The sequence below is a fragment of the Narcine bancroftii genome, chromosome 8 (assembly GCF_036971445.1).
Source record: "Narcine bancroftii isolate sNarBan1 chromosome 8, sNarBan1.hap1, whole genome shotgun sequence".
In the NCBI taxonomy this organism is placed as follows: Eukaryota; Metazoa; Chordata; class Chondrichthyes; order Torpediniformes; family Narcinidae; genus Narcine; species Narcine bancroftii.
This window is the reverse complement of record NC_091476.1, coordinates 169,286,073-169,308,144: the sequence shown is the minus strand read 5'-3', so window position 1 is coordinate 169,308,144 and position 22,072 is coordinate 169,286,073. Positions and strand designations below refer to the sequence as shown.

The window sequence follows — 22,072 nt, the reverse complement described above, 5'->3', positions numbered from 1 at the left end:
GTGAAAAGATGCTGCGACCCGGGTGACATTGGCTATTACCTTGGGAAGTCAGAGTCTGTGATGGACTTGACTATGTTTGCTACCTTCAGAGCCCCTCTGCATTGCTAGGCATTCAAATTACCAAAACAGGATGTGATGTAACCAACATACTTTCCATGAAAATTGTGATGCACGCTCACAGAAATATGACCTCATAAATTAAATAATGCAGAGTATAATTTGTGCTACTGAGTATGCAAAACTCTCTTTGACATTGTGCTTTAGTTTTACAATGGACTCTAAATGCATGTCAAGGTAATTATGAAATAAACTAAATTTCTTGTTGATCCAGCAGGATAAGGATTAATTATGGTTTTATGATCAAATAACTATGTAAATCACATTGTAAATCAATTGGAAACAAACATTATCTACATACCTAAATAGTAAAAGCTGTTAACATTGGGGATATATTGAGAAGATAACCGATACCAAAAATCTTAAGAAATCTCAATTTGCAGGGATACTTATCTTCAAAAAAATAAGATTTGGGGGAAAAAATCATTCAAAAGTGTTCTTAAAGAGGACAAATAAAAAGTAAAGCAAAAACTACAGATACTAAAACTCTGAGATGAGAACAGAAAATGCTGGAAACACTCAGCTGGTCAGTCAGCATCTGTGGAAGAGAAACAGAATTAATGTTTCAGGTTGAAGATCCATCAGCAAGTCACTCTGAAACATTAACACTATTCCTCCTTCTACAGATACTGCCTTATATGTTGATGAATTTTGCAATATTTTCTGTTTAAATTATAGACTAATTATTACTGATCCAACACCTTGTCAAAATGTCGGTTTGACTTTATTTGCAGATAGGCATTCATTATGCATTCTCCCAGCACTTTCTAGTCCCTCTTTGAACTGCTGTTAATATTAGGGCCACTAGTCTGAAAGCTTTGCATTATTTTCACAGATTTAATTAACGGTTGTATTTCATCCTAACTCACTATATTTGCTTGGCAGGGGGACACACATCCCACTCCAAACGTACATCACGGATACCAATTCTTCTGTCTGCTCACCCTCCCTTTTAAGAATGTTATGGATTTGATCTGAGATGTGCTTATCCCGGGCATCCAGGAGGCAACATACCATCCAGGAGTCTTGACCTTGGTCACAAATCTCTTGTCAGTCCCTTAGTCTAATGAGTCCCCTATCACAATGGCTCATCTTTTCTCCCTGCTTCCCTTCTTGGCCAGATTCACCACCAGAACACGGCTGTTGGGATTCCTTCTGGTACATCATTCCCCCAAACAGTATTCAAAACAGTATACATTACTGAGGGGGATGGCTATAAGGGGGACCTGCCCTCTCAGGAGACACCCTTTACCTTTTCTGCTGGTCACCTTGTCTTCACCTTTGACAAGACTACCTCACTAAAGCTCTTACCTATGATGCCCTCAGCATCCCAAATGATCCACTGTATTTCCAGGTGAAACTCTGGATCCTTGATCTAGTCAGTCAGCTGCATGCACTTCCCACAGGTATCATCATCGGGGACGTTGGAACATTCCCTGATTTCCTGCATCATACAGGAGGAGAACTGGACTGCCCTGATTGCATCTCATCTGCACCAACGACTGATATGAAAACCAATGGCAAACCTTACTGTATCTTACCTATTGCATCTCTCCAGCCTCTGTCAAGCCTTCTCGAACCAAAATCTCAGAACTGAAACTCAATTGCTTAACAGCTCTGGCAATGCTCATTTCAAGATCTCCTCTCCAATGATCCCATATACATCCCACTTAAATCCAATAAAACAATTTCCAAGATTCTATTGGTCAACATTACATCGTCTTTAAAGGGTTAGCCAGAAGACAATACATCAAATCAACTGTGTGCACAAATTAAAGGTAATGAGAGGGGAATTGTAGTCCTGGGATAAAACACAGGATTCTCTTGACACCATGGCTAAGTGAAAAAAATACATACATGCTGGAGAAACTCGCAGGTCGAACAGGTAAAGATACATCACCAACGTTTCAGGCTTGACCCCTTCATCAAGGGGACATGAGAAATGTCCCAAGAAAAGGGTAGAGGGGGTGGTGAGGGTAGGAGATGATAGGTGGAGGGTGGGGAGAGGACAGCAGGAAGTGGGAGGAGTCTAGGCTAGGTGGACAGAGAAAGAAGGTAGGAATTGCAGTCCTATTCTGTTAAAATCTATGTGTCGGAACAGAGGAACAGAAGAGTTATTGAGAGCTTTCAAACAACATTATTGCAGAGCATGGTCGTAAATGTCTCACCAGGGATATTTAGCATTATTCTCAAGATTGATAACATTACTTTTCAGCACTTTTACATTTTTTTCCCCTTTAAATCAAATGCCCTGGGACATTGTTAAAGTTTTGGAATATAACATGTGGCTCAAATTTATAATGTGTAAAGTTATTTTATTTTTAAAAGGGTTGCTCCGTTTTTGGCAATATATTACTGCTCTGGGAGAAAGACATCTCTGGGGATCTTGCTATAACCATTAGATATCAGTAGATGCCATATTTATATGAAATTTATGGGTTAGTCCTGCTCATCCTTTAAAATGGTTATGGCATGATAGTTTACTTCTTGGCTTGTTGAGTTACACCAAAGTGAGCTGAAATGCTTTATAACACCAAGGCAGATTCAGAATTGCAGTTGATTAATTGTTAATCAAATAATGGTTAACAATAGCCCATCACTAGGCTGGATGTTGACACCATCCATTCTCGTAGACAGATTAATAAAAATGGAGGAACTCAGCAAAATCGAAAGGAGGTTAAGGAGGTAAAAATAAGTCACTGACATTTCAGGCTTGAGCCCTTCTTCAAGGTAAGGGGAAAAAGCTGTCAGTGCCTGAATAAAAGAAATGGCAGAAATGGAGAAACACAGACCAACAGACAAAAGGTGAAAATTGAATATGGAGAAGAGGCCAGCAGAAAGGAAAGGTGAGAATGGATAAGGGGGAACAGGTCTTTATTCATTGGAGTGCGGTAGGTTGAGGAGGGATTTGATAGAGGTATATAAAATTATGAGGGGGATAGATAGAGTAGATGGGAATAGGCTCTTCCCCTTGAGGGTAGAAAAATTGGAATGAGGGGTCATAAATTAAGGGTGAGGGGGTAAAGGTTTAGAAGGAACATGAGAGGGGGCTTTTTCACTCAGAGAGTGGTGGCTGAGTGGAAAAACCTTCCAGAAGAAGTGGTGGCAGCAGTGAAAATCATGTTGTTTCAGAGAAGGAATGGGTGCATGGATGTGAGGGGGTTGGAGTGTTATGGGTTGGGATCAGGTAGGTGGAACTGATGGAGTTCACTGAAATTGGTGCAGACTAGAGGGGCCGAGATGGCCTGTTTCCATACTGTAATTGTTATATGGTTATATATAGGTGGCTCTGTGAATGCAGAGCTGAGGTAGAGGGACAAGGGAAGAGAAACAGAGGCAGAGAAAATGAGATATGGGGGGGTGGGATGTTGTTGGCTAACAAAACTGGAGAGTTCAATGCTAATAGGTTGGAGGGTGCCCAGATAAAGTTTGGAATGTTGTTCCTCCAATTTGCAGGTGGTCTCAGTCTGGCAGTGCATGAGACCATGACCAGACATGTTGAGAGGTAAATGGGGTGGGGAATTGAAGTGGGATGGGCACTGGGAGATCTCCATTACTGTGGCATAGAGAACCGAGGTGCTCAACAAAGCAATTCCCCCAATATGCTTCCAGTCTTCCTAATGTAGAGGAAACCACATCAGGACCAGTAGTAGATAGATGATACCTGCAGATTTACAAGTGAAGTGAAGAGGAAGATGTGTCAGGTGGTGGGATCATATAGCAGGTGCTGGAAATGTTCGATAAGCAGACTGATGGGGTGATAGGTGAGGGCAAGGGAAATCCTGTCCTTGTTACATGTGCAAATGGAGGGGGCAGGGCGGATGTATGGGTAATGGAGGATATACAGGTGAGGGCTAAATTGATGTCGTTAGAGGGGAAGCCAAGTTAATTGAAGAAGGAGGACATTGTTGATGATCTGGCATGGAAGACTTAATCCTCGGAGCAGAGATGGAGGAATTGAGATAAAGGAATGGAATCTTTACAGGGACAGGGTGTGAAGAGGTGAGGTAGAGAGAGCCGTGGGAGTTTGTGGGTTTTGTAGAAGTCTGTCGAGATTTTGTCTCCTGAGATAGAGATAGAGAGAGCAAGAAAAGTGAGAGTGTTACGAGAGATGGACCATGTGAATATAATGTCAGGGTGGAAGTTGGCAGTAAAATTATAAAGTCAATAAGCTTATCATGAGAGCATCAGGCTATATCAAAGTAGTCATCGTTTTAGTGGAGAAAGAGTTGAGGGGCCTTGCCTGTATAGGCTCATAGCGTGGATTGTTCCACGTAGCCAACAAAAGGGCAGACATAGCTTCTTCCCGTGCAGGTACCTATGGCTATCCCTTTGACTTGGAGAAAGTAGATTGAGTCAAAGAAGAAATTATTGATGACCTGGACAAGTTCTGCCAGCCATAGGAGGGTGGTGGGGATGGAGTCTGTTGACAAGAAAGAAATGAAAGACTTTGAGGCCTACGATATGGGGGTGTATAGTAATTGGATATCCTTGGTAAAGATGAACTGGTGATGGAATTGGAAGATGTTGAAGTGATGGAAGTCATGTGAAGTATCACATGTGAAGTATGCCCAGGCATTTAAAGAATGGCTAACATTTTAATTAGAAACCACTGAAAGAATCTAAATATCCAAACCATATAGGTGGCCAACATCAAGACCCACAATAACTTTACATGTACATTTTACTATTTTTTTAAATAAATCTCTTTCCCTCACCCATTTCTCCTTTTATTTTTAATCTTTATTTCCTGTTATCTTTTTTCTGTCCTCCTTGCTCTCTCTTCTTCCCTTTTGCCCCTCTCCTCCCCACTCTCTTCCCCAACCCACCTCAGTCTTTCTTTCACTCCTTCTTCCCCCCCCGCCTCATCCCCGCCACTAATACTTTATTTGACTTTCTGCTAATTAAGAGCTTCATCCTAACTCATGCTTTTGTGCTCCACGTGGGGGACACCAAGATCACATGTCTTTATTCTCTCTCTCTTTAAATAATTTATATTTTTCCTACTTTTGATAGCCTCACGTACCTGTATACCTTGATTTCAACTTTAACTATCGCCCTTTACACCATTTAATCTGTCCTGTCTTCTATCTTATCACCCTTTCACCTTTATTCTTCACTCTTCTTTCCCTTTCTCTAATTAAAACATTTTCTATTTCTAACATTTTCCACATGGCTCAAAACCCTTCAACCTGAAATGCTGACTGCATTTCTATCTTAGGCGATGCCTGATCTGGTAGTTCCATCAAATTCTTTTGATTTTAGAATTTGATAAGTGCAACAAAACAAAATGAGTTGAAAGATGAATGTGGATTTTTTTTTTTGCCTGGACAATAGAGGCACTTGGAGGGATTTATTTTTTCTCATCTGGGACAACATCTGTTTTGATATTATATCCTCCGGGGTCCAGCATCTGTGATCTCTTTTGTCTTTTGTTTTATATTAGTTTTTATTTATCCCTTGTATGCCTTGCAGACTTCCAATGAGTGTCAACCTCTTGAATTCAAACATCTTAAATAACATGGGCTTTAATCAAATCTGCCCGACATTCATCCATGCATGTGTTGGCTGTCATTTTGAAATAGAAATATCTTCTAGACGAGCCCATAAAACAAGTGGTTTAGATTTAGATTTTACACCTCACTGCATCTGTATCTGTTTTCTGATAGAAGTACCAGGTAAATCTACAGCGTCCTCTATAATGTTTGGGACAAATACACTTTCTTTCACTATTTACCCCTCTGCACCACAGATCTAAATTTGTAACCAAACAATTTACATGTAATCAAAATGCACATTCTAGATTTTATTCAAGATTATTTGGATACATTTTAGTTTAACCATGTGGTAATTAAAGAACTTTTTATACATTGTCCCCTAATTTCCAGGCACTCTGATGTTTTTGAACATTTGGCTTCACAGGTGTTTGTCAGTACTCAGGTATGAACTTATTCTGTTCACGAAGTCTTCTTCAGACAGTAGTCATCCACACCCACCTCCTGAACGGTGTTTCATCATTATGAGTGAATTCTTCCATCATCACCAGTGGAAATCCCTTTGTGATTACATTCCTTCTTCTTAACGATGTTCCAAACTGTAGATGTTGGTATTCCTAAGGTTCGGGCGATGTTTCTTACTGTTTTATTCTTGTTTTTCAGCCTCGTAATAGCTTATTTGACATTCGTTGGCACAACTCTGGTCTTTGTTGAAAAAATGGCAGCCTGCAAAGGTAATCAAAAGCTTAGAAATGAGCCTAGCTCTCTTATACCTGTTCCAATGTAACAATTAACAGACCCGAGTATTCACAAACCCCTGTGAAGCCAAATGTTCCCAACATCGCATTGCCCTAAAATGCTGTCATTCCTGCATGGTCAAACCAAAATGTATACAAATAACCTTGAATAGAATCAGGAACAGGCACTTTCTTTGCATGTGAATTGTTCAATTACAAATTTAAAACTATTGTAGCACAGGGACAAATAAAGGAAAAGATGTCTTCGTCCCGAAAATTATGGAGGGCACTGAAATTCCTGATAAACTGGAAAGTCTGCAAATGCTGCCATTGTGGTGTGATACATAAAAGTGCTGTAGAAACTCATCTTGTCAAGCAGCACTCATAGGAAGCCAAGGTAGATAACCAATGGTTCATGTCTGAGCCCTTCGACAATGTATGCCTTCATTAAATCTAATGCCATTTGCAAGATCCAAAAGGCAAATTTCATGACAAATCCAGAGAGGTAAATTTGAAATTGCCGCAAGCTGCACAAAAATGTATAAACTCAGGAGAAGAATAGCTTTACCCTCACGACTTCAAGACTGACAGCACCTGTTGCTTTTCCTGTTCGAATATTTTGCATCTAAACTTGAATATCAGTTGAATTCTATCCAAAAGATCCATCTGCAATAGTGAAATATCACTTATTTTTCCTTGCATTCACTGCAACTATGAATTTTTCTTTATCTATCTTTCGATATTTATTCTCTCACTGTGGCAAGACAAATAGAATATAAGAGCAGGGTTGTGATGTTGAAGTTCTATAAAGGCACTGGTGAGCCCTTACTTGGAGTATCGTGATCAGCTTTATGTTTCTCATTTCAGAAAGGATGTGCTGACCTTGTAGAGGGTTCAAAGGAGTTTCACTAGGATGGATCCAGGAATGAAAGGATTATCATATGAGGGGCATTTGACAGCACTTGGCCTGTATCAATTAGAATTTAGGAGAAAGAGGAGGGATCTCATTGAAACATTTCAAATGTTGAAAGGCATGGACATGGTAGATGAAGAAAGGTTGTTTCCTATGGTGGGAAAGTCTAGGACAAGAGGACAGGACAAGAGGGTGTCCGCTTAGAACAGAGATGCATAGGAATTTCTTCAGCCAAAAGGTGGTAAATCTGTGGAACTTGTTGCCACAGGTGATTGTGGAGGCCTTTTTATTAGCTGTATTTAAGTTAGAGATTGATATGCTCTTGTTTAGTCAGGAAATCAAAAGTTATGTGGAGAAGGCCAGGCAGTGGAGCAGTGGGGCATGTTTCAGGTCATGATTGAATGGCAGGGCAGACTAGGTGGGCTGAATAGCCTAATTCTGCTCCTCTGACATGGTTTTGATTTAAATCAGTGGTTCCCAACCTTTTTATTTCCACTCACATCCCACTTTAAGTTATCCCTATGCCATCGGTGCTCTGTGATTAGTAAGGGATTGCTTAAGGTGGGATGTGAGTGGGAAGGGAAGGTTGAGTATCCCTGAATCACTGCTCTAGACCCAAATGATATTGAAATATTTTGCTTGAGAAAAATGTTCATTTCCCATTTCCTTTGGAGTTATTAAACCATACTCATAACAAGTCAATGAGGTACGATTAAAACGCTGGTTTTCAAACTTTTTCTTTCCACCAACATTTTCTTTGGCTTGGCTTCGCGGACGAAGATTTATGGAGGGGGTAAAAAGTCCACGTCAGCTGCAGGCTCGTTTGTGGCTGACAAGTCCGATGCGGGACAGGCAGACACGATTGCAGCGGTTGCAAGGGAAAATTGGTTGGTTGGGGTTGGGTGTTGGGTTTTTCCTCCTTTGCCTTTTGTCAGTGAGGTGGGCTCTGCGGTCTTCTTCAAAGGAGGTTGCTGCCCGCCAAACTGTGAGGCGCCAAGATGCACGGCTTGAGGCGTTATCAGCCCACTGGCGGTGGTCAATGTGGCAGGCACCAAGAGATTTCTTTAGGCAGTCCTTGTACCTTTTCTTTGGTGCACCTCTGTCACGGTGGCCAGTGGAGAGCTCGCCATATAATACGATCTTGGGAAGGCGATGGTCCTCCATTCTGGAGACGTGACCCATCCAGCGCAGCTGGATCTTCATAAGCGTGGACTCGATGCTGTCGACCTCTGCCATCTCGAGTACTTCGACGTTAGGGGTATAAGCGCTCCAATGGATGTTGAGGATGGAGCGGAGACAACGCTGGTGGAAGCGTTCTAGGAGCCGTAGGTGGTGCCGGTAGAGGACCCATGATTCGGAGCCGAACAGGAGTGTCCACCAACATACCACCTTAAGCACATCCCTCACTAATCATAGAGCACCGATAGCATAGGGAATGCCTAGAGTTGTATGCGAGTGGAAAGAAAAAGGTTGAGACCCACTGATTTAAATTTTACTTTTTTAGTTGGTGTATCTCATACCTGTTTGGCTGCATGAAAGTCATGAGTTTGATTCTGTTGTGCATGATGTTTCTGAAAATAAACTTACATAGAATTTAATAATTGAGTAAATAAAACTACTTCCAAATCTTGAGCTGATTCTGAGATTCATTCCCCTCACAAACAGAATTAGTTCCTTTCCATTTAGTGATGAAAATTAACTTTGTTCCACCATTGCCTTGTTGCGATACTCTCAATCAGAAATTAAATATTATCTTTGGGATGATTCAATCCTTCTTCACTTCACTGTCAGGAAAACAAAAATTATTTCCTTGAGCTCCTGTCAGTCCAAACGAGACTTTGCCTCTTTGTCCATCAACTCTCTAATGCTTCTTGGGCTAAATGCAAGGGTGTCCGAACCATGGTTTGTCAGTCTGATTGCTTTAATCATAACTCTTTGTTGACTTCAGGAAAGGAAATCCAGAGGATAACAATCCAATGATCACTGAGGGATCAGAAGTGGAGTGTGTGAGCACATTTAAGTTCTCGGGAGTCACTATCTCGGAGGATCTTTCCTGGACCCAACACGCCAATGGCATCGAGAAGAAAGCACGTACTTCCATAGGATTTTGTGGAGGTTTGGTATGTCAGCAGAAACCCTGGCAAATTTCTACAGAGGTGTGGTGGAATGCTGACTGGCTGCATCATGGTTTGGAATGAGGACACCAATACCCCTGAGCATAAAGCCCTCCAAAAGGTAGTGGACACAGCCCAGGACATCACAGACAAAACCCTCTCCACTATTAAGAACATCTACAGGGAACGTTGCCATCGGAGAGAAGCAGCAATCATCAAAGACCCACACGACCCAGCACACGCTCTGTACTTGCTGCTGCCATCAGGAAAGAGGTAGAGGTGCCATAAGACTCGCACCACCAGGTTCAGGAACAGCTGCTCCCTCTCCACCATCGGACTCCTCAATGACAAACTCAATCAGGGATTCATTTAAGGACTTTATTGATTTTCTTTTTTATTCTCTCTGTTCTGCAGTCAGTTAGTTTACATACATTATCTGTTTACAGTTCCTTATTTGTTTACATGTATATGCTGTGTATAGTTTTTATTTGCACTACCAATTAGTGGTAATTCTGCCGCACCCACAGGGAAAAGAATCTCAAGGCTGTATGTGATGTCATGTATTTACTCTGACAATAAATCTGAAATCTGAATGATTGCGAGTCTCTAAGCCTGTCCACCATAGCCAACACAATCACAAGGAGCTCCTTCGTGGTCCATGGATACAAATTTGTTCCTGCATTTAACCAGAACAGCTGACACTGCTTCACTCCCCAATTATGCATGATAGACATTTATAATGGCCGCTCTTTGCAGAAAGCCATAAACATTATGAAGGACTCCACACACCCCTCCCACAATCTATTCTCCCTCCTGCCTCTAGGAAGAGGTATCGAAGTGTTTGGGCCCTCACAACAAGATTGCGAAGCATTTTTGTTCCCCCAAACCATGAGGCTTCTGAACTCCGGGGACACAGGGCTAACATAATGTAACATGGTATTTATAAGTGATATGTTCTTTATAAAAAAGTTTCTGATATAATTTAGCCTTGTCAATAACCAGCTCCACAGTCCAGAGAAACGCTATCTCGTTTTCACTGCAATGGTTATGATATGAACGACAAATAAATGCAACTTGACTTGACGACTTGAAATCCACTGCCACAAATTTTACCCAAATCATTGCATAAGGTGCTTGCAGCAACAATGATTCAAGCCGACTCGCAGACCCTATAATTAAATTAAATGCTCCCCTTTTCATGTACGAAAGTCAAAGTAATTGCAAACTGTGCTGGAACATTTAGATAAAATTGTACCAATGTGTGAGCCATTACAATTCACATTGCATAATTAATGTTTAATATGGTTCAGTTGACCCAGAAAGTTTAACAATCATGTGACAGTTATAACAGTAGAGGGATAATCTTAAAACTAAGTGGATCATCTTTAACTACTTAACACGCAATTTCAAGAGATTAATTCTGGGTAATGCAATCTTCAAAGAAATTCACTGTTAACTTCCTTTCTGATGGAGAATATCACATACATTTACCTACAATTAAACAATAATACAGGCTCTATTCCTAAATTTGATATTCTACTCATAAGGTACTATAATTCTGTAATACTTATAGATAATGAATGACTGTGACTGTGAGGATGTTTTCTGATTGACAGAACTGAAATTTCCAGTCAATTTCAGAGTCCATGAAATGCTCTAAATTTCAATTTCATTGATACCCAAATGATCTGTTCTCTGTCGGTCTTGTATGATTGAACACAGTTCATTAATAAACTGTATATTCAGGGTCACTTATTCAGTATTCGCTACCATTCTGTGTTCAGTCACTAACAGTTCTTTGGAGGAATGCAAAGCTTCGTGCTGGTCCCCCCCCTCCCCCCTACCCCAGTGTTGTTTGCAACACTTACCCTGGCTCCCACTGCCTGCCAGATACACAGCAATTTGTTAGTACGTGGAAATCCATGGAATCACCCCCAGATACCCACCTTCCTCAGAAGCTGGGGCACATCCTCTACTCAGTGAAGCATCAGATGTTTCATATATCAAAAGGACCACAGTGATTCAAGACGATGGCTCATAATGGAGGGCAATTCGAGATAGACAATGAATCCTGGGAATATTCTCATCTTGAAAAGTTAAGAAGAATAATATACTCCGTCTCTTTCTCCACAATTCACTGTGAAATCTCCAGGCTTTTATATAATAGGTTGGAGTTAGAAATTAAATGAGTTAGTTATTGATTTTTCTTCCTTTTTCTTTTTTTTAACCGATAACATGGCCCATACGTATCTTGTTTATCATTGTTTACTATCTGTTATCTTAATTTACTGTTACTTGAACATTAAATCATATGTATCTATATATCTAATATAATTTCTTTCCAAAACCAATACAAAGATTGAAAAAGGAAGAAATGTGGTTTAACAAATTAGAACCATAGAACTTTACAGTACAGAAAACAGGCCCTTCTATTCTTTGCCGAATTCTTATTCTGCCCAGTCCCACTAACCTGCAGCTATTCCATATTCCTCCATGCCCCGCCCATCTAAATTTTTCCAGCATGTTAAAAGTGAGTCCACCTTCATTATTTCAGCTGGCATTTCTGAGATATATCTAACAGTCTTAAAAATCTGGAGTATTGCAATTTTTTTTTGGTTCAGAGTTCTCTGTCCTTAGAATGCACAGATAATCCAACATTTCATCATCTTTCTGTTTACCTCAACAGTTCTCAGGATGAATTAGGTCAAGAAAAATTTCACATAAATTTGGAATACTAATCTGAAATTCTTCCAATTAATGTTATATCTTCAATGGTAGCTTTAGCTCAGAGGTTGCTCCTATGATATAGAGCCAAGTGCTTGAACCATTAACATATGGAAAGCTATGGCCCACATGCTGGGAAATGGGATTGGTGGAGGTGCATGTTAGATAGTTGGTTGGTTGGTGATATAGAGAGCTTGTTTCTGTGCTGTTTGACTTAATCATTGAGAAGTATCTGATAATAATTTTACCTCTGATGCCTTTCTGATAGATTAAACCTCTGTAATCTTTAAAACAGGGACCAATAAATGGGCAAATCATTTTATGTCAGGGAATGTAAGCATATGATTTCCTAAAGCCAATTCTACCAAGTGATCTGGGGTAGTTGGTCTAATTGGAAACTGTTCAGCACCTGAAATATTTACGCATGGATCTTACTTTACCTGCTTACCTGGGGCAGGCGCCAGGGACTGATTGATGTGACCCTCGGCTCCTGGGAGTCAGGAAGCTAGGTTATACTAAAGACAGGCCCCATCAGTAGGACACACAACACCTTTCATTGTGACAATAGGTTGGGGTGCTTCCAACCTGAGCCCATGTTTCCAACTAACCTACAAACTCTGTATGTTTTTGGAGAATGGGAGAAACCGGAGCACCAAGAAGAAACCCACACAATCATGGGGAAAATGTGCAAACTCTTTACAAGCAATGCCGGATTCAAATCTGGGTCACTAGAGCTGTTATAGCATGGTGCTTAACCACTACACTAACCGTGGCTCCCTTTCTATTGCTGTTTCTTGCTGTTAGCAACTAACAAAACAAAAAATCAGGCATCCCCATTCGAATGCAATGCACAAATGTGCCCAAGGAACTTATCAGGTCACACAGCAACCATAGGAATTTTTAAAATAACCTATATTTTGGGCCTGGGACCTTCCTCAGGTATCTCCATTGCTGACTGTGTGGAGTTTGCACATTGTACCTGTCGAGTGAGTGGAAAAGCAGGGGAGTGTGGAGGGAAAATAAACAGCGGTTGAGTAGGGTGCATGTGAATAATAATCGGCATGGGCTAAAGGGCCAGCGGAATGGTTCCAGGTCTCTGACCCTGTGCATTCAATACAGCAGGATTGGATCACAGAGGGGATCGGATAGACAGTGGTGCACTAAATCATTGCTGCTACCTTATACCTCCACCTTCCACGTGGAATTTTCATGTTCCCCCATGTCCTCTGGCTTCGTACTTGTCCCAAAGATGGGCTGGTTGGGAGGTTCATTGGCTCTTGCAAACTACCTGTAGGGCTGCTGAGTGGAGTTAATGTGTTTGAGAGAAAGAATGGGTTATAGGCATCTAAGTGGAGGGAAGGGGATTGCACTGACAGCTAACATAGATGGATTGAATGGCCTATGACAATAAATGGATTCCACAGCATGAGAGCGAGAAATCCGGCATCATGGCTCATTCAGGAGTGTACTTGCCGAAGAGTAGTTGAACTCCAGTGACCCCCTTTGGAACAACAGCTCTTACTATTCCATCCTCTAACGTGCACCACATCTGACCAAATACTAAAGACACCTTTGTGAGGGTGTTTGCATGTGATTCAACGAAGTTCGGTGTCAGAATGTCACAAGAGGTGCCTGTTGGTACTGTTCAGATGCCAGCCAACTTTGTGTGCTGTTTCAAAAATAAAATACCTTTGAAAACCTATTGGCTATTTCCTGAGAGAGAACTTGAAAAGTAATGAAACAAAATTAATCAAACAAAACTCAATTGATCTGGAGTCAATCAAAATTTGAGCTCTCTTGAGCTGTGAACAAAACTGTTTAAACCAACCAATGAGATTTCTAAATTGTTCAAACGTCAGATTTATTGTCAGAGTACATACATGACATTACACACAATTCTGAGATTATTTTTCTTGCAGTGAGGCAGAACTAATACTTATTGGTAGACAAAAAGAGTATTCAAAAATATAGGTATATATGTAAACAAATTGACTGTGCAATTCAGAGAGAAAAAAATCAAGGAAGCGCAAAGGTAAGAGTCTTTATATGAGTCCTTGATTGAGCCTGATGGTGGAGTGGACCCAGCTATTTCTGAACCTGGTGCTGAGTCTTCTGGCACCGAAACCCCTTTCCTGATCACAGCAGCGAGAACAGAGCGTGTGATGGGTGGTGTGATCCCCGATAATTGCTGCTGCTCTCCTACGGCAGCATTCCCTGCAAATGTTCTCAATGGTGGGGAGGGTTTTGCCTGTGATATCATGGGCTGTGTCTACTATCTTTTGCAGGGCTTTCTGCTCGAGAGTATTAGTGCCTTCATACCAGACTGTGATGCAGGCGGTCAACATACTTTCCAACACACATTTGTAGCTTGGAGTTTGGTTTCAGGCGAACTTCTTGCAATCTTTCCCTCAGCATATCCCACCTGGATCCTAAAGGGTCAAATTTTCAGCTGAGAATGAACCCACAGTACTGCTTGAGCTCTGGAAATGTGGGAACGAGGTGAGCAATGGCAATTTGAGCCTTGCATATGGGCATGGCATTCAATTGAAACAAAATGCAAAATTGAGCAATGTGCATTGACTGTAATCACCATTCATTGATCATGGGCATTCACAATAGATCTGAATCTGTGTTCAGTCGTGCAGATGGCAAAGCTTTTCAATCCTCATATCGGTCTGTGAATCTGCAAAAGTCACAGCACAGAATTCAGGGAGTGCCAACAATGCAGTCACGCTGCTGTTCAAAATTGTCCATGTGCAGTGACTTTCAAATTGCTGGCATCTTTCATCTGATGTTTTCCAAAGCCTCCTTAGCAGAAAAATAACATTATGCAGGAAGGTGGAATGAATGGAGGGGGGGGGGGGATGTGGGGGGAAGTGGGCGTGCAAAGTGGTGAAGAGTAATTGTAATTACAGCTGGTTTGGAAAGAGACATTAGTTTGGACAAATGCCTGAATTCTATACAATGCAAGATGTGATGCCCTTTTACCCCTGAAAGAGTGTATAATATATTGTTAAAGGAAGCTTGTCATTTTACAGCTTTAAGTAAATATAAGCCTACAAATTCCTTCATGCAAACTCATTCATCAAATGCTGGTAATTAAAGGCACACAAGCCATCTGTTTACCAGTCCAATTCTCTGTACTGCAGAGCCTCATTCAAATGCAAACTCAATGGCTCAGGAGAGCATAAAAATGCATACAGTATAAAGTGATGCTGGAGAAACACATAAAACGCTGGAAGAACTCAGATGGTGAAGCAGTATTCATGGAATAGACAATCAACGCTTTGAACATCATAAGGACTGGGAAGAAAAAGGGTAGAAGTCAGAATAAAAACCCAGGGGGAGAAGGACGAGCTGAAAGGTGATAGACGAATGCAAGAGGGGGGGGGGGTAAAGAACGTCCACTGTCTATTGCCTTCTGCAGATGCAGCCAGACCCCCAAAGTCTTTCAGCATTTTGAGCATTGTTCAAGCCTTCCAGCATCTCCAGTCCCTCTTATTTGCCCCAAAAGTGATGTGCATAGGTCAGACAGCCTTGATTCATCTAAAGCTGCTGTAGAGTGATTTTTTTTTGTGTTCATTCAACTCAAACAAGTGGATCATGCAATTTGAAACCCTGGTGGCTCCGCAATCACGTAGATCTCCCAGTGGCCACCCGCTTCAATTCCCCGCCCTATTCCCTTGGTGACATGTCTGTCCACGGTCTCATGTGCAACCAGACAGAAACCACCTGAAAATTGAAGGTTACAACACCTCATCTTCTGTCTGGTGACCCTCCAACCAAATGGCATTCACATTGACTTCGCCGGTTTCCATTGGAAACCATCCCCCCCCCCCCCAATTATCTTCACCTCTCTCCTTTCCTCTAGCTCTGTATCTCTCCTTCTCCTTCTCTCTCTCTCTCTCTTCCCTTTCCCTCTTTTTCCTTTCGCAGAGCCAAAATTAATTCTCACCTTTCTTCTTATCACAACCTTTTGTCAGTTGGTTTGTCCTCCTAACCCTCCCATTCTTACCCCTTTCTTTCCCTAGCCTTTAATTCAGATGCCTGTTTTTTTTTTTGCTTATCCTTGAGGATAAAATGGCGATAATATATCTTTATTATATTAAGATTGAGATAGTACGGATTCTATCACCAATGTGTATATGTATAGATTGTGGTATAGGACAGTAGTGATTGGCTGAGAGCGTAGCCACACCTACTGGCAGGTCTTAAAGGGTTGCTCCTGGCCAGACCCAGATCATCTAAAGCTGATTCATTCTGAAAATGATCATTCTGGACTACATGTGATATGCTCCAGTCTTCTAGTTAATAAAAGCCTTGATTTGGATCAACAAGCCTTTGATTCTTTCGACATGCACTACAATTTTATTAACTAGAAAATTTTCAAGGGATGGAGCGTATGCTGCGACCGGAACGCCTCAACATCAACCTGCAGTCGGCTACAGCTTCAAATTACTTTAAGCACTGGGTGAGGTGTTTCAAAGCTTACCTACAACTCTCTGACCCTGCCGTGGAGGAGGACAGCCATTGACTACTAGTATTGATGTCTATGGTGTCCGCGAGAGTCTACGAGAGCATCCAGGACACAGCTACTTATGCTGCAGCCATGAAGGTGTTGAAAGGACTCTATGAGCGACCGGTAAACAGGGTCTATGCCTGGTACAAACTAGCGACCAGGAGGCAACTGCCCGGTGAGTTCTGTAGAGCTTATAGCCAAGCACTAAGGGCACTGGGCAGAGCTTGTGCCTGCTCAGACAGAACTGCTGCTGAGACCACCGACAATCACATTTGGGATGCTTACATGGCCGGGGTCCGATCGAATGAGGTGAGGCAGTGCCTGCTAGAGAACGGGGGAGAAAACCTAAACGACGAGATCCGGATCACAGAGTCAATGGTGGATGCGGTCTTAAGTATGGACGCTTACTCTCAGAGCTGGAGCCCACGCTATGAAGTGAGTAGGATGCCCTCCCTCAACACTACTACCCCACAGCCCACCGATGGCCTGTCAGCCACTGCTACACTGCCTGATGCGATCCCGAAGTGCTACTTCTGAGGGAGGGACAAGCACAGCAGGTCCCAGTGTCCGGCTAGGAAAGCCAGGTGCCAGAAGTGCCTTAAAAATGGCCATTTTGCTGTAGTCTGTCACTCCAAAATGGCCACTGTCAAACACAGCACCTCATGTGAGGCCCAACCATCACCCTCCCATTCAAACATCTCTTCTTCAGAGCTCTCATCCAATGAGAGCGTGGGCTCCACCACGCAGCAGCGCCTAACGTCACGGGTCAGGCACCGAGCACGGAAGATATAGCCCACCCTCGCCACGATGACGTTGGCCTGCTTGGACCTCCCACATGGAGCAATGACCACCCAGGCCCAAGTCCCGACTTCAACGACCGCTGCCGCCGCCATCGCCGCTACCGACGTTGCTGACCAGGTATCCACCACTGCGGCTGCCGTTACCGATGCTGCCGCCACCACCGACGCTGCCGACCTGGTACCCACCGCCACTACCGCCAATGACTGACCGGCTGACCACCCCACCACCACCAACTGCAGGCAGCAGCCCCAGCTCCCCGATGCTGACAGCTCTAGCTCGACTGCTTCTGTGATGTCACCATGCACATGTAGTGCACTTCAGGCCCAACACTGCGTGATGTCATCACGTAAAATTCCACTCTTCCCAGCACAGGTCTCTGCATTTGTGACCCTGGACCAGGACTTATCCCATCCCCTTACAAAAGCAATGGAACTGATTAAAGTGCATGGACTCCATACCAATTGCTTATTTGACTCGGGGTCGACCGAGAGTTTTATCCGTCCAGACCTGGCCCACCGTTGTGGACTGGCTATTCTCCCCACTGACCAGAGGATTTGATTGGCGACCAGATCGCACTCAACTGGGGTAAAGGGGTAATGCGTGTTGACCCTGAAAGTCCAGGGCATCACATTTACCAATTTTAAACTGTTAGTCCTTCCCCAACTGTGAGCACCCATATTGCTGGGACTGGATTTTCAGTGCCAGTTCCGAACTGTTTCCCTGCACTATGGGGGACCCCACGTCCCACTCTCTGTCTGTAACAACTCCACCTCGGAGGCCTCCTGCCAGTGACAGCCCACACCACCAACCCCTGTGCTCCGGCGCCACACTTGTAGCCTCTCCACTCTCTGGGTCGCTCCTCCAGCACTCTTCGTAAACCTCACCCCTGGCTGGATGCCAGTGGCCACCAAAAGCCGGCAGTATAGTTACAAAGACAGGAAATTCATCACAAGCGAGGTGCGCAGACTGCTGGAGGAGGGCATTATCGAACCCAGCTCAAGTCCCTGGAGGGTCCAGGTGGTGGTGGTTAATATTGGGGAGAAGTCGTGGATGGTGGTTGACTACAGCCAGACAGTCAACCACTTCACGCTTCTGGATGCATACCCCCTCCCACGGATCATAGATGTGGTGAATCAGATCACCAAATACTGTGTGTTCTCCACCATTGACTTACGTTCGGCCTATCACCAGCTCTCGATCCACCAAGAAGACCGACTTTTCACAGCCTTCGAAGTGAAGGGGTGGCTGTATCAATTCCTTAGGGTACCATTTAGGGTCACGAATGGTGTCACGGTTTTCCAGCGGGAAATGGACCGGATGGTTGACCAGAACGGGCTAACAGGTACTTTCCCATATCTGGACAACGTCACCATCTGCGGCCATGACACACAGGACCATGATGCCATCCTCTAGAAATTTTTTCAGACTGCGATTCTGCTGAACTTAACCTACAATTTCGACAAGTGTCTCTTCTGGACCACTCGGCTCGCAATTCTAGGTTGTGTGGTGGAGAATGGGGTGGAAATGCCAGACCTTGACCGCATGCATCCCCTCATGGACTCGCCCACCCCCACACCCAGAAGGCACTCAGATGCTGCCTGGGCTTTTTCTCCTACTATTGCCAGTGGGTTCCACACTATGCTGACAAGGCACGGCCACTCATCAAGGCCACCTCCATTCCCCTGTCAACTGAAACCAAAGTGGCCTTCGACTGCATCAAATCAGACATCGCCGCTGCAACACTGCATGCCATCGACGAGTCCATTCCATTCCAAGTAGAGAGCGATGCATCCAATTTTGCACTGGCGGCCACTTTGAACCAGGCCAGCCAGCCGGTAGCCTTCTTCTCCAGGACCCTCCAGGGCTCCTCTGTCGAGAGGAGTCCAGGCCATAGTTGAAGCAGTACATTGTTGGAGACACTACCTCACTAGCAGGCACTTTACACTGCTGACCGACCAACGCGCGGTCTCGTTCATGTTTAGCAATACGCAGCGAGGTAAGATCAAGAAAGACAAGATCGCTAGGTGGAGAATCGAACTCTCCACCTTCAATTATGACATACTGTACCGACCTGGTAAACTTAACAACCCACCAGATGTCTCTCCAGGGGGACTTGCACCAACATACAACTGGACAGGTTGCTGAGACTCCACGAGGAGCTCTAGGTTCGCGCACTTTGTTAAGGCATGCAACCTGCCCTGCATGGTCGAGGAGATTTGCTCCATGACCCGAGCATGCCTGGTGTGCACTGAGTGCAAGCACCACTTCTTCCATCCAGAGAACACCCACATCATCAAAGACACTCAGCCCTTTGAACGTCTAAGCATGGACTTCCAGTGGTCTCTAACATCGACCAACTGTAACACCTAGATTTTTACAATGATCGACGAGTACATTCGCTGTGCCCTGCTCAGACATGATCGCCTCTTCAGTCATAGAGGCCCTGCACAGCATCTTCGCCATCTTCGGGTACCCCAGTTACATCCACCGTGACCGGGGGTCCTCGTTTATGAGCACTGAGCAGCGGCGGTATCTTCTGGAGCGTGGTATTGCTTCGAGCAGGACCACCAGCTATAACCCACGCAGTAATGGGCAGGTCAAAAGAGAGAATGCCACCATCTGGAAAGCGGTTATGCTTGCCCTCCAGTCCAAAGGCCTCCCAACCGCTCACTGGCAGGACCTGTTCACTAGCGGCCTACACTCCATCCGCTCCCTCCTTTGCACGGTGACTAATGCCACCCCCATGAAAGGATGTTCTCTTTCCCAAGGAAATCCCAATCGGGAATAACCATGCCGGCGTGGCTCATGGTTCCTGGGCCTGTCCTCATTTGATGCCACGTCCGATACTCAAAGAACAACCCTTTGGTTGACCGAGTGATGCTGCTTCATGTGAACCCACATTATGCATACGTTGAGTACCTGGACGGGCGGGAGGACACAGTCTCGGTAAGTGACCTAGCCCAAGCCGGATCAGACAGTGCGCCTAACCCAACCTCCTCCAGCTCCTTTTCCCCTAGGTTACATGCTCGAACAGAGGGATCAGCACTACCCCACCAACTCAGGCCAGCCTGTCGACAACACCATCGGGGAATTGATGGGAGTCACGTGATGGAGTAGTGGCCGGACGGTGAACTCCAGCCCTCTCCAGAAAAGTCGGGAAAAACAAGAGAAAATACAAAGGCACAGAAATACAAGTTAAAGAAAAGTGAGTATAAAGGTGGAAAGAAGATGGAGACAAAAGGAGAAAAATCAAAATCAACGGAAAGAAGAGAGGAAGAGAAGACAACGGAGGAAAAAGGTGAAGGCCTTACCTGTCCGAAGAGGCCCGCTGTGGAGAGAGGGCCCCACTACCTCAGGTCGGTAGAAAAAGAACTACAACAATGGCTCACAGAGCCGAGTAAAAGTGCGCAACCGCGCATGCGCGAGGAGTCGCGCATGCGCGATGCGCATGCAAAAAAACACACCAACGGGAGGGGGGACCAGCTGGGGAGTCGATCTCCACAGCCGGCAACGACAGCTGCAGAACACCTGCAGCAAGAAGAGACCACAGAAGACAATGGAAACAAGAAAGAAGAGGAGGAAAGGGCAGCAAAGAAACAACAGATGGTCAACCCAGAGGAAGAAGAAGAGGAAGAATACAGTGAAATAGATAAAGGGAAAGGCAAGGTAAAGGATATACTTGCTCTTGTTAGAGGATACATGGAGTCATTTAAAGAATGGCAAACACAGGAATTCAATGATTTAAGAAGAAGAATAAACAACACAGAAAAGAAAATAAATAAAATGGATATGACCTTAACAGAAATGGGGAAAAAAATGGACAAGATGGAAGAACGGGCAATAGCAGCAGAAATGGAGGTAGAAGACTTAAAAAAGAAATTGGAGGAATCTAATAAAAAAACTAAAGAGACACAAGAATTACTAGCCCAAAAAATAGATATAATGGAAAATTATAACAGAAGAAATAACATAAAGATAGTGGGCCTTAAGGAAGATGAAGAAGGCAAGAATATGAGGGAGTTTATAAAAGAATGGATCCCTAAGGCCCTAGGATGTCCAGAACTACAGCAAGAAATGGAAATAGAAAGGGCACATAGAGCATTGGCCCCTAAACCACAACCACAACAAAAACCAAGATCTATTGTAGTAAAATTCCTAAGATATACTACAAGAGAAAAGGTACTGGAGAAGACAATGGAAAAAGTAAGAGAGGGCAACAAACCACTGGAGTATAAAGGGCAAAAAATCTTCATTTATCCAGATATAAGCTTTGAACTCCTAAAGAAGAGAAAAGAGTTCAATACAGCAAAAGCGATTTTATGGAAGAAAGGATATAAATTTACACTGAAGCATCCTGCGGTATTGAAAATATTTATTCCAGGACAACAAAACAGACTATTCTCGGATCCAGAAGAAGCACGAAAATTTGCAGAACAATTATAAAAATAGACTGAGGGATGAAGACGGGTAATGAGAGCAAAAATTATCACGATTGATATGTATGTGGGTAAAGACAAAAATAGACTGAGGGATGAAGAAGGGTAAGGAGGGTAAAAATGACCACGATTGATATGTATGCGGGTAAAGAGGTATAAGAGTGAATAGAGACAATGGGCATATGTGAAAGTATCTGTAATTAGAGGAAAACATAG

The 22,072-nt window shown here is 43.5% G+C and overlaps 1 long non-coding RNA gene across 2 annotated transcripts in view; it reads left to right on the top strand.

The window, feature by feature from the left end:
- The first annotated feature begins 206 nt into the window (after nucleotides 1-206).
- The window catches only part of LOC138741942 (uncharacterized), a 77,026-nt gene continuing 55,160 nt past the window's right edge, over nucleotides 207-22,072 (top strand). For both annotated transcript variants that reach the window (XR_011343909.1, XR_011343908.1), the window contains exons 1-2: nucleotides 207-294; nucleotides 6,276-6,346. This is a non-coding gene — a long non-coding RNA (uncharacterized lncRNA). The remainder of the gene's footprint in view (nucleotides 295-6,275; nucleotides 6,347-22,072) is intronic.